At 40.9% G+C, this 16,989-nt stretch overlaps 1 protein-coding gene across 1 annotated transcript in view; it reads left to right on the top strand.

Annotated features, from left to right (window-relative positions):
- Positions 1–478: 478 nt before the first annotated feature.
- Positions 479–16,989, top strand: part of TMEM108 (transmembrane protein 108) — a 385,548-nt gene continuing 369,037 nt past the window's right edge. Inside the window, exons 1-2 of the mRNA XM_040636808.1 lie at positions 479–549; positions 7,375–7,493. The gene's annotated coding sequence lies outside the window, so the exon portion shown is untranslated. The remainder of the gene's footprint in view (positions 550–7,374; positions 7,494–16,989) is intronic.

The raw sequence follows: 16,989 nt of genomic DNA, 5'->3' as shown, positions 1-16,989 counted from the left end.
GCTATAACCATTTTCTGACAGGTGCCCTTAAAATCTTGCTACTTAAAGCGTGGTCCTCAGATCGGGAGTATCATCATCACCATCTGGAGCTTGTTAGAAAGGCAGAATCTCAGGTTTCTATTCCAGATTTACTGGATCAGAATCCTTTTAACAAGATACCCGGGTGATTGCTATTAATATTTAGAATTTCAAATATCAATTGACGTATTAATTCATTCATTGAGCAAAACAGCTCTGGAAAACGAATTCAGCCCTTTGTGCCCGTTCCGCACCGGCTCGGCTAGGTAGCAACCGAACCCCCAGGGACATCGGAGCGGGTGCTGCCGAGGGCAATTTGGTGATTGGCTGGCAAGATCACGTGACCGGCGCCGGGCCTCTCCTGTTACTGGATTGGCTCTCGTGGACTCTGACGGGCAGGGCTGGGGCGGGCTAGAGTCCGGACGGAGAGGCGCGCGCGGGGGCGCGAAGGCACGAGAGCGCGGGTGCGCGTGCGCGAGCGGCGGGGCTTTCTCCGGAGCCGTCGGAGGGAGCCGGAGCGCTTCTCCTGAGGTAAGCGCGGCCGCGGGCGGCCCTCTGGCCCTACCGCGGCTGGTGCGGACTAGCCGGGTGGGCAGGGCAGGGCTGGGCGGGGTGAAGGGGGAAGTCTGGGGTCCTCCCGGAGAGCTCTGCTTCGGGTAGGATGCAGACTCGCACTCAGCCACCCCGTTGGGTGCCTCGGTTTCCCTTTTCCTACCCTCTAAATGCACCTGTCTATCCCCACCACGGTGACGAGTCCTCCCGAGGGGAGTTGCCCACCTGGCAGCCTCGTCTCTGCCTTTGTTTCCCGCTTGGAGGGATGCTGGTATCGGCCCCCTCCCCAGGTGAAGGGTGAGTGTGGTGTGGCGGGGCCATCAGTGGACTCCGGACCTGGTTTGGGGCCCGGGAGAGGATGGCTTTAATGCAGTGGGACCTGTCACATGTGAGAAGGAAGGGGAAAAAAATGTGTCACTCTAGCCAAGCCGCGGGACTCGAACTAATCCGGCGGCGAGCGATGCCGAATTCCTAGCGCAGCTGTGCGGGAGGAGGTGGGGGGGGGGCACGACCAGTAGACCGAGCCCAAGTGTTGCCCGTAGAAGGCTTCTCCGGACCTGCACGCGAGCTCTCACCCCAGAGTTGCATCGAAACTGAACGCTTTTAGCCTGCCAAGGGAATCCAGATTTTCGTTAAGAGGTGAAAAAAATTTTTTTAAGCGGTTGGGCACTGGTCTAAATGATAGGAGCAGGTCTAAATGAGAGGCTACAATAAGAAATTACAGATAGGGCGAAACCGATGACTGGTAAATTGTGAGGAGGGAAATGCCTGCAGTGAACTGCAGACCAGACCATCGCACTGAGATTCTCCTTCAAGAAGATGGGGGTTTAGGGGTGTGAGTGGGGGTGGGGTGGGATGGTGGTTATCTCTGTAAACTGAGGTCTTTCTGGGCTGCTGAAGAGAGTAATTCTTTTGAGCATGTTAATGGCCTGTAGGGAGAAGGGAAAACATGGTGTGAATTACACCTATTCCCTAATTCTTTGAAAAGTGCTTGCTTAAAGACCGTTTGGATGCCAAAAACGGTTTGTGTGTTGGGGATGGAGGGATGTCTCCTTTAAGTCATAGTTTAAAAAGGGAAGTTTTATGCAAGACATCTACTTTCCTTCTCCATTTCCCCAGACCTTGTAATAGCAAGGGCATACTGTGTATCTTATAATGAAATGTTAAAAGTCCCTTTAGTTTTCCACGAATTTGTTGGATGTGTCTGTTAGTTTACTTGATAATAAATGATTCATCGGTCTTTAGAAAGATTTTTACCATATGCTGGCATTTTACTCTAATCTATTTAGAACTTATTCAGGTATGAGATGGAGAAGACTCTCTACCTGATTCATTGGAGACCTCCTGATACTCTTTCAAAGCCCTTTTATTACTCTTACCTTCCCACATACAAAGTTTTGTTTCTTCAGGAAACAATGTGATTTTTCAAACACACCTCATGCCTATGAAAACACTTGTTAAGAAGTCAGTTTACTTGGCAAGTTAAAATAAATTGAAGAAGGCACACTTAAATTTGTTATGGGTATTGGAACATTTATCAGCTGTAGCAAATCAACTTTTTGATGGTTTTCTGAGGTGAATGAAAGTAAAGTTGCTGCAAAGGTTTTTGGGAATGTAACAAATTACCCTATTAAAGTGACTATAGACTGTTACCCTATTAAAGTGACTATAGACTGTTACGTTGCAATATTAAGTAAATTAGTGGGAATAATTCAGTTTACCAATGATTTTTTCTTAAGGTGACATGTGATGGAGAGGAGGAATTCTGAAGGTGGGGTAGGTGGTATAGTTTGAAAAGACACGCTTTTATGTTTAGAAAAATGTCATTTTCGGGGCGCCTGGGTGGCATAGCGGTTAAGCGTCTGCCTTCGGCTCAGGGCGTGATCCCGGCGTTATGGGATCGAGCCCCACATCAGGCTCCTCTGCTATGAGCCTGCTTCTTCCTCTCCCACTCCCCCTGCTTGTGTTCCCTCTCTCGCTGGCTGTCTCTATCTCTGTCGAATAAATAAATAAAATCTTAAAAATGTCATTTTCATGTAAGTTATGTAAAGGTCATGGTATGTTTATGTTTAGCCTTTGGAAGAGAGATGGGTTTTAAAAAGGTAGAGAAAGATAGTTTTATACAAGGGAAAAGAGAAAGATTAGCTGACTTAGTTCATCTTGAGGGAAGTAGTGTACATCAGTGACTTACAAGACAAGGTTTTATTATTCAATGAAAGCCCACTAGTGTTGCTTTGAAAGCAACAACGAAATCATTTCCTTTCTGGCATTTCTGTCCTCTGGGTCAGGAACAGGGAGGATGGAGAGCAAATGAGAGAGATTAGAGTACAACCTGCATACCTAAGCAGTAGTGTCCTTTGAGTGGGATCTGTGTCACATTGTATAAATCTAAGAGCCTTCACGTTGAGATGGGTGTGAGCACTTTCCCTAAGACGCATGCTATAGGATAAAGCTGGATAACATTGCCACAGGTGGGGTCATGGGTGAGATCATCTGATACAGAAGCACTGAGGGAAGAGGAGAGCCAGGAAATGTTTAATTCAGTGAGGTTCTGCTGCTTGCCTTTGGAGCCTTAAGGAGGCATTTCCAGGCAGAGCTCATTATTGGCTAGCCTGGCTGGGCTTCGTATGGCTTCCAGAGGAGCTGCCCTTCATGTGGAGACTCCTGCAGAGGTTCCGTTTCTCAGGTTGTAAGCATCAGTTATGTTTGTTATGTGCTTTAGAAAAGAAAGGCTCACAAAGACACAATCTAGCCTGCCATTCTTTCAGGTCTTTGGCTTGTCACCCACAGGATTCCAGAAATAAGTTGTGCCCTCCCTACCAGTAGATGGCACTGCTGTCTCTAGAATCCCTGGAGGAGATGAAACAGAGCTGGCAAACCAGAGGTGTGTAGCCTCCAGACTTTGAAAGGCTATCAGCTCTTTAAAAAAAAAAAAAAAAAAAAAGGTTCTGAAAGCCAGAATTGCTTATTTTAGGTAGAAATAGTGTGTGTTGTGGGGTTGAGGAATGGGTACAATTACTTTGCTGGTTGTATATAGGGGAAAAGGCAGAGGGTAAACTGACAAGCATTATAGGTTTTGAAAGCTCTTGGCATACATGTTGGTTAATTGAACATGAGATTGAAATCCTGATTTAATCAAAATTCACAACAATTTCATAGTTCTGATTCTTTGCACGTAAAGCTAGTCTACACATGGACAGGACTATGGAAATATACATGTGACTTTTAAACCTGATCAATATCCAGTAATTATATGCTCTGAAGATAGTGGTAAGGGTATTACTAAAAGCAGTGCTTGTTGTTACTGTACCGCACGGCTGTCCACATAGGCCAAAGTTATTCTGAATCAGTTTCTTCTAAAACTTGGAAATTACTAAGAAGTATTTTAAGGTTTTCTTAGCCAATGCTGTCCTTTCAAGATTGTTATTTCAAATCTTGAATTTTGGTTTTATTAAGCTTGTTAGCCAGAGTTCATTTATCTATTCCCCTCTTTTGAAATAGCCATTCTTTCTTTGTTATTGACTGTTCTTTGAGATGGAATTTATAGCCAGTTGGTATTAGAAGGAGATGAGTGCTGTTGCCAGTGAAGTTACAGTGTATATGAGAACCTGAGTTTTGACCCTGCCTGAGCTACAGGGTGCTGCCTCTGGGTGTCATTACTCCAGTCACCTGCTTCCTCGTGCAGTTCACTCCCTGTGGCTCAGCTTATTTGAGGTTTATTTCTGTCTCCAGGAGAACTGATGAGCTGGTTTTTACTACCAATGCCGAATCCTAAAATCCTGCTGGTGCTAGATGACAGTAGTTACAGCAGTCCATTAACATTGCCTCATTATGTGACCTCAAATCTTTGCCTTTCTGAAACTCTGTTTTCTTGCCTGATCACTGGGATTGCTGAGGTGATAGATGTCTATTAAAATCTCTTTCAAGTCTTATTCTGTGGCAGGGTGACTCTTGTAAGGTATTTCTGAAGCCTCTGAAAAATTCTCATCTAGAAGGTAATTTCATACTGTGAGCCTAGGGCAAAAAGAAATCTTGATAGTATTTCTTTCTAGAGAAGTGATTGTGTATTGTCTTAGAATCCTAATAATCCAGAGTTAGAAGAAACCCATAGGTGGTTTAACTCAACTTTCTCATTTTATAGACAGAGTTTCAACTCAGAACTGAGTGATTGACCAAGCTAACAGAACTAGGTAGTGGTAGAGAACTTATTAGAGAACTAGGACCCAAGCTCAGACTCCTTTCCATCTTTCCTTCTCCAATGCTGCCTTTCTCCACTTGCCATCAGGACTTAGAATATGCTGTGTCTACAGGGCCAGAGCCAAGAAAATTCTGAGTAATTCCTTAATGTAGCATTTTAAAACCACAGCATGAATAATGTTGAGTTTGGGTAGAAATTCAAGGTCAGGCTTTTCTTTGCAGCTTGTTCTTCATTGACTGATCCTGCACAGGATTCTTTATGTGCGTCTTTGGGTTTTTAAAACTTTTTGCATACTGTTTCCTAGAAGAAAAAGAACTTTCATCATCCTAGAAGAGTCCCTTACCAATCAGATATTCTTATATTAGGTTTATGGAACTCTGAGCGCTGCGTGGAAAGAATATGTCAATATAGTAGGCTTCTTTTGTAATCCTATACCATTTAACACATTATTCTGAGAAGGAGTTTCTTTGGCTTCAACAGACTGCCAAAATTGGGGGTGGGATGAGAGGAGTGGAATCCATGGCACAAAAATAGTGTAGAAATTCTAGAGTCTAAAGTAGGTTGTGGAAAATAGCCAGGATGGGAGAGTTTTTGAGGAGCTAAAGACACTATAGTGCATGAGGGTTGGGGTAGAGTACAGAAGTAAACCTATGGAAGTTCTTAGAACATTTTACCTTTATTAAAATGTTTAAAATTGCTTACTAAATGAAGATGCTAATAGTATTTTATTCATTTTAAATTAATAATGGATGTGCAAGTATTGATTTCCACTTATCATTGCTTGCCCAGGAAGTGCTCCCTTGTGATTTCACCAAAACACTTTCTTATTCATGTTCCTTCATTGAAGATGACATGCATTGTAAGAACCTCCTTTCTCCCCCAGTCTGATTTGATTTCCAGATAGTGCTTTTCTGACTTGTGACTTGGGGGGTTGACTCCTATTTTTCACTTCTGAGGTCCTTCATTGCACTGTTTTTTACTGTAAGCTCCTAGGACTCAGCATGATCTCGGGGATGCAAAAATAGCATATGTGTCAGGGATAAAAAAAAATCTTGAGGTTCCTTTCTTTGTCCTCAGGATTTACCATAGAAACTGCTGCTTCTTGGTTAATTATTTTATTTCTCTTTTCTATTTGCAACCCCAAATTCTTTTTCTAATTGTCCCCCAAATAGTAGTGACTCAGAGTTTTTATATATTGAAAATATTTTTGGTTTTGCCAGAGCATGTACAGAAGTTAATTTGTGTTCAAGTCCTATTTTAGACATGTGAAACATAACTTTGGTGGCGATCACTACATTATGAAGAACATCTGCTTAAAAATCTCCTGATGTCTTTTCTGTGTCACCTTGCCTACATTTGGTACCATAGTGACCCAAACTGGTGAATGCTACCTTCTGGTACCTTTTTGGGTATGGGCCAGAGTAGTATTTGTTCTTGCTTTAGCAGAAGAAAATTACCCTTTTTCAGAAGGCTATCAATTGAGTTTATATAATAACAAAAAAAAAAAAGTCAAAATTTTGGCATTCTATTCATAGTACACTAATTTATTGTGAGATTTTGGGGGCATTATTGACATCTCTGAGTTTATTTCCTTGTCTGGGAAATAAGAGAATAGTGACCACTTAAATTCTTTCCATTTTTAAAAATCTGTGACTATATGAAATTTTATATGGTACCTAGACTAAGCATTTCCTAAAAGTGCTGGCTAGTTGGGAATTATAATCAGATTTGGCACCAAGATAATTCTTTATATCTGCAAATTTCTGGTTTACAAAAATAATTCTCTTTCCTTTTTACTTAATGTGTGGTTAGAGTACAGCATTGGTATCATTTGGGAGCTTGTGAGAAATGCAGATTCTCAGGTTTCACTCAGAACCTACTGAATTGGAATGCATTTCATCAAGATGCCTGGGTGCTATGTGTGCACATTAAAGTCTGAGAAGTGCTGCGTTGTTTCATTTGGAGTTTCACATTGACCCTGTGAGGGAAGAGGTATTTTACAGATAAAAAATCAGGGAACCAAGATTCCCTTGTTAAGTAACTAAGTCAAGGTTATTGTTCTAGTGTTTTATCCATAATGTTGTACCAAATACAATATTGTCTTCTTGGTTGGGCTGGAGCCAGCCTTGTATGATAGATAATAACTACTAGGTACCCAGCAGCGCATGGTCTTAGGTGTGGCTGTGTTACTGATTCTAGCCACCAAAATATGAGTGGAAGTAGAAGAGTGTTGCAATCTACATCCAGGAAAAAAACACACAGAATACCCATGTGAGCTTCCATGCTGTTTTCCACTTCTGGCTGGCTGGAATGGAGAAGATTTCTAGGGCAAGCTTGGAAATCAAGTTTTAAAAAAAGTGGTGCAACTTAGGTTAGCCTGGGTGCCTGGATCACTGTGTCAGTGAGGGCCATTCCACTGACTAACCTGTTTACCTGTTCAGTATGTATATGGGAACCAGAAATAAACTTTTATTGAGCTTGAGCCATTATGTGTTTGTGTCTATGTGTTAAGCACTTAGACTACTCACAAATTCACTTGAGTGGGGGGTCTGGACTTGAAGTCATGGGTCTTCTGGCCTAATGCGTTCATTTTTTCTCTTTGGCAGTTGGCGATCGCTCAGTGGTGGCCCAACATGCAGAAGTGAGTGAGTGGTGAAAAGCAGCAGAGCTGATGGGTCATGAAGATGTAAGTGCGTTTGAAGGCTCTCACACCCTTTACTCCAGGGTAAGTCAAAGGCATTCTCTGCTGTTGTTTTTCTGGTTTTACTAAATCCTAGAGGCTCTTGTCTCACTAGCCTATTTGAGTCAGTGCAGTGAAGTGCTCTGTCTTTGAAAGTTTCCCAAAGCCTTTATTGATTCAATTTATAGACACCATACAAATCAACAGTTATGAAGAGAAAATTCTTCAAAGTGATGGGATGGAAACTGTATGTGGAGATATCTCAACAGAGGAATTTTCAGTGAGTTTGGGTATGATTTATATGGGAGGAGTTGGTTGACTCTCCTGGCATGTGTAGTAGAGAAGGGAATCAGGCCTGTTTGCCTTTTTCTTGTAGCCATATCCTACCATTAGCTCTGTTGGCATATATTCCCCTCTCCCAGCATCCTCCTCTTCCATGGCTTACTTTGCTTAACTTTTCCTTCATTAATCATTTAAATTTTTTTCCAGGAAGGAAACAACTTATTAGAGTTGACGATTCCCACTTTGATGGATAATAGCAGTAGCAAACACATGGTTCTGCCTGTTCCATTTTATTTTATCCAGTGTCACTGGACACTACATGTCCATTCACTCCTCTCTATTTGCAGTCCCTAGTATAATGAATGTGGGCATTGGGAGGATTATAATCAAAGCTGGCTTTGGATTTTCATTTGTGCTGAAGACTTTTGAGACCAGAGGGAGAAATTTACTATTTGGAATGCACTTCTCAGAGTACAAGTAGAGGTCCAGGAAGGATGGGTTGAAAGGACATCATAACCTTTCTGAGCTTCCTGGCTTTAAGAGCTTAAACTAAAATCAGACTCCTTGAAGAGAAAATTATAATTAATAAGGATCTAAGCAGAGCTAAGGATGGTTAGGAAAGAGAGGAGGTTAAAAAAAAAAATGGTACTTAGCTGAAAAAGTGGATGGAGGGTTGTTTTAAGCATCTCAGTTGGATACTGTGGAGCCCTTGGCAGATAATGTCCCATTACCCAGGCTCACACAGAGGGCACCCAGAAAGGCTGATGGCCTTCAGTGCCTCACATGGCTCAGCAATGAGTACAATTTACTGAACAAAATAGACAATTAGGGGCTGTAGATCTCTGGAGATTCCCATAAGCATACATCACTACTGTTCTGGAGTGATGCACATGCTTAGAGATAAGCAAAGCAGAGAAAAGGCAGCTGCAAAGCTCGTCAACAACTGAAGAGTCCAGGTGAGCAGCCAGATACAGACCATAGCTCAGGGCCTGGAGGTTGCTAGTGCAGGGACCTGGTCGTTGCTAGGTTTTCTCGTTAAAGGAAAGAAGCCAGTCTTTGCTAGCTGTCCTCATTTTCCTCTGTGACTCCCATATATCTTGCATTTTTAAGGTAACTAAAAAACATAGAATGCCAGCAATAGCACTTGATTGGCATGTTTCTGTGTAAAAACAGTGCAAGGATCAAACTGTAGAGGGAGCCATTCTTTATTGATTAGGGGGCCAAAGAAAGTCATGCTAGAATTGCCAGAGGAGCAGGGGTTCTCATCCCTGGCACTGTTGACATTCTGAACCAGGCAATTGTTTGTGGTGGGAGCCATCCTGCGCATGGTAGCCTGTTTGGCAGGGTCCTTGGCTTCTACCCACTAGATTCCAGTAGCACTCCCCACCTAAAAAAAATGTCTCTAGACATCACCAAGTGTCCCCTGAGGGCAGGAAATTGCTTGGTTGAGAACCACTGCTGAAGTAATACTGCTGAAGGGATTGAATTTTGCTCTGAGTTTTTCTGGGATTGTATTTTAACCATTTAGCCTCATTTTGCTAGTTTCCCTACCTGCAAACAAGACACACAATTAATAACTCAGTACCTAAGGAAGTGATGTACATAGTACTATATGACTATGTGGGGGCTCTATAAATGTTAAGAAACAATGTCTGTCTCCCCAAATTTCCAGGACCCAAGGATCACTCTTGTGCAAGTATTAACTGAGGAATATTGGGAGTTTGAAAAAGTGTGAATGATTAGTGGTAGGAAAAATAATGAACAGTACCAGATTCTGATTTTTTTTGAAAGCTTCATGCCCTATTCATTGCACCAATATATTCTGAATGAAGGCTTTCTTTTGGAAAGTTAAGAAGGGGGGAGTGAAGGAGGCAGAAAGAAGGTTATTGAGAAGAAAAGTGAAGGAAATTGCTTTTTTAAAAAGTTTAAGTATAGTTGACACAAAATGTTATGTTAGTTTCAGGTGTACAACATATTGATTCAACTTCTTTATATGTTCTGCTATGCTCACCACAAATGTAGCTACCATCTGTTACCATACAATGCTATTACTATGTTATTGACTATATTCCTTATGCTGTGCCTTTTATTCCTGTAACTTATTCCATAACTGGAAGCCTGTACCTCTCTCTCTCCTTCACCCATTTATGCCCATCCTCACATTTCCCTCCCCTCTGGCAGTTCTCTGTATTTATAGGTCTGGTTCTGGTTTGTTTATTCATTTGTTTTGTTTTTTAGATTCCACGTATGAGTGAAATCATAGGGTATTTGTCTTTCTCAGTCTGACCTATTTTTCTTAACATACCTACTAGGTCAATCCGTGTTGTCATGAATGGCGAGATTTCATTCTTTTTATGGCTGTTTTATATTCCACATCTAAGGAATTGTTTTTGATGGGGTGGTCTCTTAATGTTAAAATGACTCACGTATCAGTAGACCAAAGAACATAAAGAAGTAACCCTCAAAGGAAATACAAATCAAAACCATGATATCACCTCACACCTGCCAGAATGGGTAAAATTAATAACTCAGGAAACAGCAGATGTCTGTGAGGATGTGAAGAAAGGGGACCCCTTTTGCACCTTTGGTGGGAATGCAAACTGGTGCAGCTACTGTGGAAAACAGTATGGAGGTTCCTCAAAAAATTAAAAATAGAACTACCCTATGACCCAGCAATTGCACTACTAAGTATTTATCCAAAGGATACAAAAATGCTGATTCGGGGCATATGCACCCCAATGTTTGTAGCAGCTCTATCAATAACAGCCAAATTATGGAAGAAGCCCAAATGTCCATTGACTGATGAATGGATGAAGATGTGGTATATATGTACAATGGTCTGTTACTCAGCCATCAAAAGAATGAAATAGTGCCTTTTGCAACAACGTGGATTGAACTAGAGTGTATTATGCCAAGCAAAGTAAGTCAGAGAAAGACATACCATATGATTTCACTTATGTGGACTTTAAGAAAACAGATGAGCATAGGGGAAGGGAAGGAAAAGTAAGATAAAAAAACAGAGGGAAACAAATCGTAAAAGACTCTTAACTAGAGAACGAACTGAGGGTTGCTGGAGGGGAGGTGGTAGGAGGATGGGATAAATGGGTGATGGGCATTAAGGAGGGCACTTATGAGCCCTAGGTGTTACATGTAAGTGACAAATCACTATATTTTATTTTATTTTATTTTTTTAAGATTTTATTTGTTCACTTGACAGAGCACGAGAGAGTACAAGCAGGGGGAGCAGCAGAGGGAGACGGAGAAGCAGGCTCCCCACTGAACAGGGAGCCCGATGTGGGGCTCAAATCCCAGGACCCTGAGATAATGACCTGGGCTGAAGGCAGATACTTAACCAACTGAGCCACCCAGGCTCTCCTGAATCACCATATTTTATTCCTGAGACCAATAGTACACTGTATGTTAACTAACTTGAATTTAAATAAAAAGTAACCCCCAAAAGAAATCCATCCTCCCAAATGGCTGCTGATCCTAGAACAGATTTTGCAGGTAATACAATAAAGACCACAGAATGTTTGGAGGAACATTTTTATTCTAGAACCTTTTTATTTCTGTTTCTTCTTTGGAATATGGAAAGGGTTAATCTTTAAACATATGCCTTTTGAGTGATAAACAAAAGGTTTTAATATAACATGTGTTATTTTGATACTTTTAGAACTCTTTATTGAAATGGTGAAAGTGGCAGTAACCCTCACCTAGACCTGAAACAATTACATTATTCTAATAGAAAGCCTCATTTTGACTGTAAGACAGGGTCACTGCAGGAATTAGATGTAGACTGTCCTGGCAGGTTTGAGTTCAGCCTTGCTGTGTTTCTGGTCTGTGTAATTGTTAGACACACCACAAAATTTATAACAAATAAAGACCTCCAAGTGATTCTGATGGATGCTAAAATTTGAAAAGCACTGCTCTTTTGGTTTCTGATGTTGTGAAATCTTACAAATGTGTCTATGTGGCAGGGAGGATGCTGAGAAAGTATTTTTCCAAGTGATCAGAAGATAGGTAAGATTTTTTTCTTCTTGTGATAACCTCTTAGATCATTTTCCCAGATCATGGTCTAAGCCTTTTCCTGCCTTGTTCAATACATTAGCCACTAGCCACATATATCTGCTTTTATTTAAGTTAAAATTAAATTAGAAATTCAGTCCTTCATTTGCACTAGCCACATTTCAAATGCTCCATAGCCACGTGTAGCTGATACCATACTGGACAGTGCAGACACAGAATATGTCCATAATCCCAGGAATTTCTACTGGTCATAGAACTTTAGTCTGTAAGGACCCTATTTGTTGGAAACTCTTATTTTTAGTGATAGTGTGCTCTTGTTATAACAAGACCTCACCTCATTTAAAGCAACTGCATTTTGGACTTTTCTATTTTGATGAGCTCTTCAGTCTGTGAGTGTATCTTGCTGAACTTTCACCTTGCTGTTAAATCTCTCTCTTACAGAAAGTGCCATGGGCCTGTCTCTCTGACATAATCGAGTATACTGCCTCTAAAATATTTGCCCTTTAATCCAAGGTTTCTGAGCTGTTTCTCTCCATTTGGTCTCTCCACGGCCTGACCCTCAGTGGTGAAGCTTGTTTGTGCAGGACGTCTCTTTTGATACTACTTAGAGCTTAACAAAGAGTCTGGGAGAGGTGGCAAGAGAATTTTCACCTTTCTTTCTGCCAAGCCCCACTATGGCTCAACAAAATATTTCATTAAGATGAAAGCAATTCATAAGCTTAACCACTAGGGAGTTATGCCCTGAAGAATTAGTCTCTAAAGCAAATTTTCAACAGACATATTACAACACAAATTTAGTAATTAAGCCCTTTAGCAACGTGGAAGAATTTTCAGTTTGTATTATCTATTACTATTATAAGTATTAGTTGCTCAGAAACTATCATAATTAGAACAAATGAAAAGATGTGGAAATACAGTTTTTAAAAAGATATAATTTAAATCTGAGCCCAAGATTGTTCTGTGTGGTAGAGGGAATGAGAGTAGGGAGTGTGCCATGAGTAGTATTGTTGGAGGGAGGTGAGGGGAAGGAGATCAGTAGGGTCTGAGATTGATCCTTAGCCTTTACTTGACTGCTTCACTTCTGATGGAGTGCATTGTTTGTTCTCTTATTGCCATCCTCTCTTCAATTTGCCTTTCTTTCCTGCTTTTTGGAGAGGGCTCAGTGCTTCTCAAGGGAAGTGCTATTAGCATTTTGATAGAATGATTCATTATTGTATGGAACTTTTCTGTCCATTTATGTCCATTATAGGGTGTTTAGTATCCCAGGTCACTAACTGCTCATATTATTCTAACCAAGTCGTTGAGTCAACCAACATATCCTCCTAACTCCACCCCCATTTCCAAATACCTGTGATTGAAAATAACTGGCTGCTAAACAGATGAGTGGTGACTTTTTGGGGGGAGGGAAGAGTAATTAGTTGAGAAGGTACAGGAGCTTTGTGGGTTCTCGCTCATTAATTTTTTATATAACCTGACCTTTTCCCAGTGCTGAAATAGCTTTGGGAGCCAATTTTATTCTATAGGGATTGGAAGAATCAGATTTTGCCAATGTAAAAATTGACCCTTGAGCCTTGAAATCAACTCAGAAGTCACATGGGGAATCTGTCAGTGCCACAGAAGATGGAGAGACTACTGAAGTTCCCATAGGATTCCAGGTTTTCATTCTCAACTCACTGTAGCTAAATCTTCTACATCTATGTGAAAATAAATTGTGGTCTGCATGTGACAGCAGAAAAAATGCAACAAGGGCAATTAAAAGGCGATCCAAGGGAGCTAGGCTTTGTTAGCCATTTCCTTTCTTTCACTGATTGCAAATATTGGCAAAGTAGCCCGTAAATTTGTGAGGTTATATGTAGGCTATCAAACGGGAGAGCTAGATTGTGTTATAGTAAAGAGAAAAGGAACACTTTGAGTCGTTTTGTTTTGGGGCCCATGTAAATGTCTGATTACAAAAATGGAAACTTGTTAAGTTACCTTAATAAATGGAAAGCTTAAGGTTGTATGAAGAAATGAAACAATGTCAGACATGTAGCAAATTGGGAAGAATTCCAGGGGTTTTTCAGAATGAGAAGGAGGTGTAGTCTGGTCAGACCTTACAGAGATAGGACCTAACTCAGGACCAGGAAGATTGTTCCCGATCTATTGTAACTCCAGGATGTGTCTGTACTACCTGTGTTTGGTCAATCCATATTCTACTTCTTGACACAACATGGCACAACATTTCCATTTTGGCTTCTTTCCTCATGTACTCCTGTTCCTGTTTTTCCTTTTTGTCCCCACAACCTAATTGGTGATCTGTGTACCGACCAAGAAGGAAAGGAATAGGATAGTTCTGTAGTAACTATCATTCCTACTGGTTAAAGCTCTTTTACTAGAAATCTTAAGGGTACTGATGCCATCTCTTGGTCCACATAGCTGTGGCCTGGGCTGCTTGCCTCAGTAATGACTGTGATCCTGGCAGTTTCTCTAGAAAGGAGCGATGGTGGGGTGTAGACTGATATAACATGAGCTCTCTAGCATTAGGACCCTGAGTTCTTAACTCCTAGAATCAGTATAAATAGTATTTGTGGGTTATGTGTATAATAAAGAATTGGAAGATTATTTGAGAAGACTGCATGTTCGGTAGCAGTTGTGAAAAAAGCCTGCATCCATTTTTTTGGGAAGATTGGCTGCATCCCAGTGCAGAATGGTAGGGAAATTGCTGGGCTAGATGATTGGAAAATGAAGAGTTGTATTTTCCATATGGATATCTTGCTTTTTGCATCTGTCAAATGTGATTCTCTCAGCCACCCATGTATCCCACAGGAATAATAGCTAGGTAGCTGTCTAAATGTTGAAAGACGTTTTGACATCTTTGACAAAAGTTGTTCAACAGCTGTGTTTGTAAGATTCCAGTTTTACAAAGGAAGATAACTTGGCTTATGACTCTAAAAATAAATTCCATATAGATGTTGTCATCTTTGGGATTACTGCCTTACAAAGTAGACTTAATATTTTGTATTTTGTGCATTTACCACTGATCTTGGAGAGTTAATTTCATTTGAACCAATGATTGTGACTCTACAAGGTAATGCATTCTCATATCGCAGAAGGCTCTGTCCTTACTGATAATTCTGTGTCAGGGTAATAATGAAGGTCCTGGCTCCATGGACGCCTAGAGCTGTGAGTGGTACGATCTGTGGCAGCACCAACAGACCATTGGTTCATGGAATTCATTTAAGTCTCTCACACTTGTCAAGTAGCTAGAGCATGGTGGTGCCACATATGGACAATCAGTATTTCCTTAGATGCAACTTTTGTTGAAAGCAGCAGAAAAGGAGTTCAGCAGGGCGTCTGCAACTGCTGATGGAGGAAAGAATATTGTCTTATTGAAAGGTGATCGGGCTCAGGTTTCTCACCCAGCTGCTGACTACTGAGATAAAAAGAGCAAATAGGAATCATTTGCTGAAGTTTTGCCCTTCTAAGTCTGTGAAGATCCCTCTCCATCCTCTCTATTGAATTTTTTTTTAATGGAAAGGAGAAGGGGAAAATGTGGAATTGTATTCAAAGAGGTTTAACACATACCCATATTTTTTCTAAACAGGAAGATTTATATGAGATAACCACATCTTGCCAGATTAAAATCTTTAGTTTTAATTTTAAAGAATTACTAATCTTACGGTATAAGCTAAAGATAAAGTAACTCAAATTTTGCATATGCAATTTTTTTTACAAAAATAAAACTAAATTATATTCTAATAGAATCAGGAATTAATTTGCAGCCCTTCCATGAAGATTCTGTAGCAGCAGTAAAGACACCTCTTTCTAGGGTGTAAAGAGATTCTGAAAGATGGCAGAGAGCCAGGATCTTGAGTCCTAATAAGATTTTGTCCTGTGAGTGGTACAGGTCACTCTCTGTGAGTGGTGAAGGTGCACAGGGGTAAGGACTATGGTTGCAGATGCTTGAGGGCAGGGCTGAAACCTCTAGCCTTGGTGAGCTGCCCTGTCCTTCCTGTGAGCCACGGGAAGGAGTGATTGATCCTTTTCTACCCTTTCCCTCCTGAGCCCATCATAGCATCTTGGCGTTCTCCTTTCCAAGAAGTGAAGCTGTGGCTGAAGTAAATGTCCTCAAACATGACCCATTCTTTATCAGCACACCCCCTTAGAGGAGGCTTTGTGAGCAAGGAAGAAGACAGGTAGACACATGTTTCTCTTAGGAACCAAAAGCTGTCTCTTTTCTATTGGAAAGAAGACTTATTGAATCACTTCTGAAATTTCAATTATTGGTATCAGTAAAGCATTAAACAATTGGATGTTATTTAGGGATTCCCAATATAGAAAATTAGGTTTTTACTTGGAGAGACCAAAATTCCATGTTAGTACAGTGCTTGATTTTAAGTTTTTGTTTTTTCTGGTGTTTCTCCAACTGTCTTTTCCTAATATCTTGTTTAGATTCTTTAGGCTCTTTCCCCCCTTACTTAGATTTTTCTCTTATTTCCAAAGTTCCGTGGTTGCCTACTGGCTGCAGGACAAGATGCTTAACTAGGGTAAAGGCTGTCCACAGCCTGACTCCAACTTTCTCACTTTCTTTCTACTCTTTCTATGCGTAAACTTCTCCTAATTCAAACTGGTCCTTAGTCTCATTCTCTCCCCTCTGCATGGAATGCCCTTTTTTCTCTTCAGTGACCATGTGGTTTGGTAGTATTGATAGAGCGTTGGCCTAGTAGCTGGACCTGTATATTGATCCTGTCAAATCAGCTTTTAGAAATGTGACTTTGGGCAAAATATTTGATTTCTGTCAGCCTCAATTTTCTTTTAGGGTAGGATTCATAATACCATCTTATAGTATGATTGTGAACATGGTACTTGCAGTGCTTTCCGACCTGTGTCCTCTTTCCTGCCTTTCTGACAGAGTTCTACATGTAGGCTCATTATATGTGCTTGCTGATTAAGTTATTGAACATCATAGCAGAGCTGGTCTGCATCACAATTCTTGATTAGCCATACTTATCCCTTCCATACTTTCTCTAACTACATCTTTCTATGATAAAAGCCCCAGTACTTCTAGCCCTATCAGCAAGCACCTAAAGATATATTCTCCTCCGTCCCCTTGGGATTGTGAAAATTATGTTCATGGACATTCATGATGTTCTAGTGTATCTGCCCAATTCAGAAATTGACAGCAACTTCAAGGTCACACGACCTTGATAAGAGGTTCATTTTCTTCACATTTGTTCCCTCTCATACATAGTGA

The sequence above is a fragment of the Ursus maritimus genome, unplaced genomic scaffold (assembly GCF_017311325.1).
Source record: "Ursus maritimus isolate PB19 unplaced genomic scaffold, ASM1731132v1 scaffold_20, whole genome shotgun sequence".
In the NCBI taxonomy this organism is placed as follows: domain Eukaryota; kingdom Metazoa; phylum Chordata; class Mammalia; order Carnivora; family Ursidae; genus Ursus; species Ursus maritimus.
The sequence above is the reverse complement of the archived record's forward strand: the minus strand, read 5'-3'. Positions and strand labels throughout refer to the sequence as shown.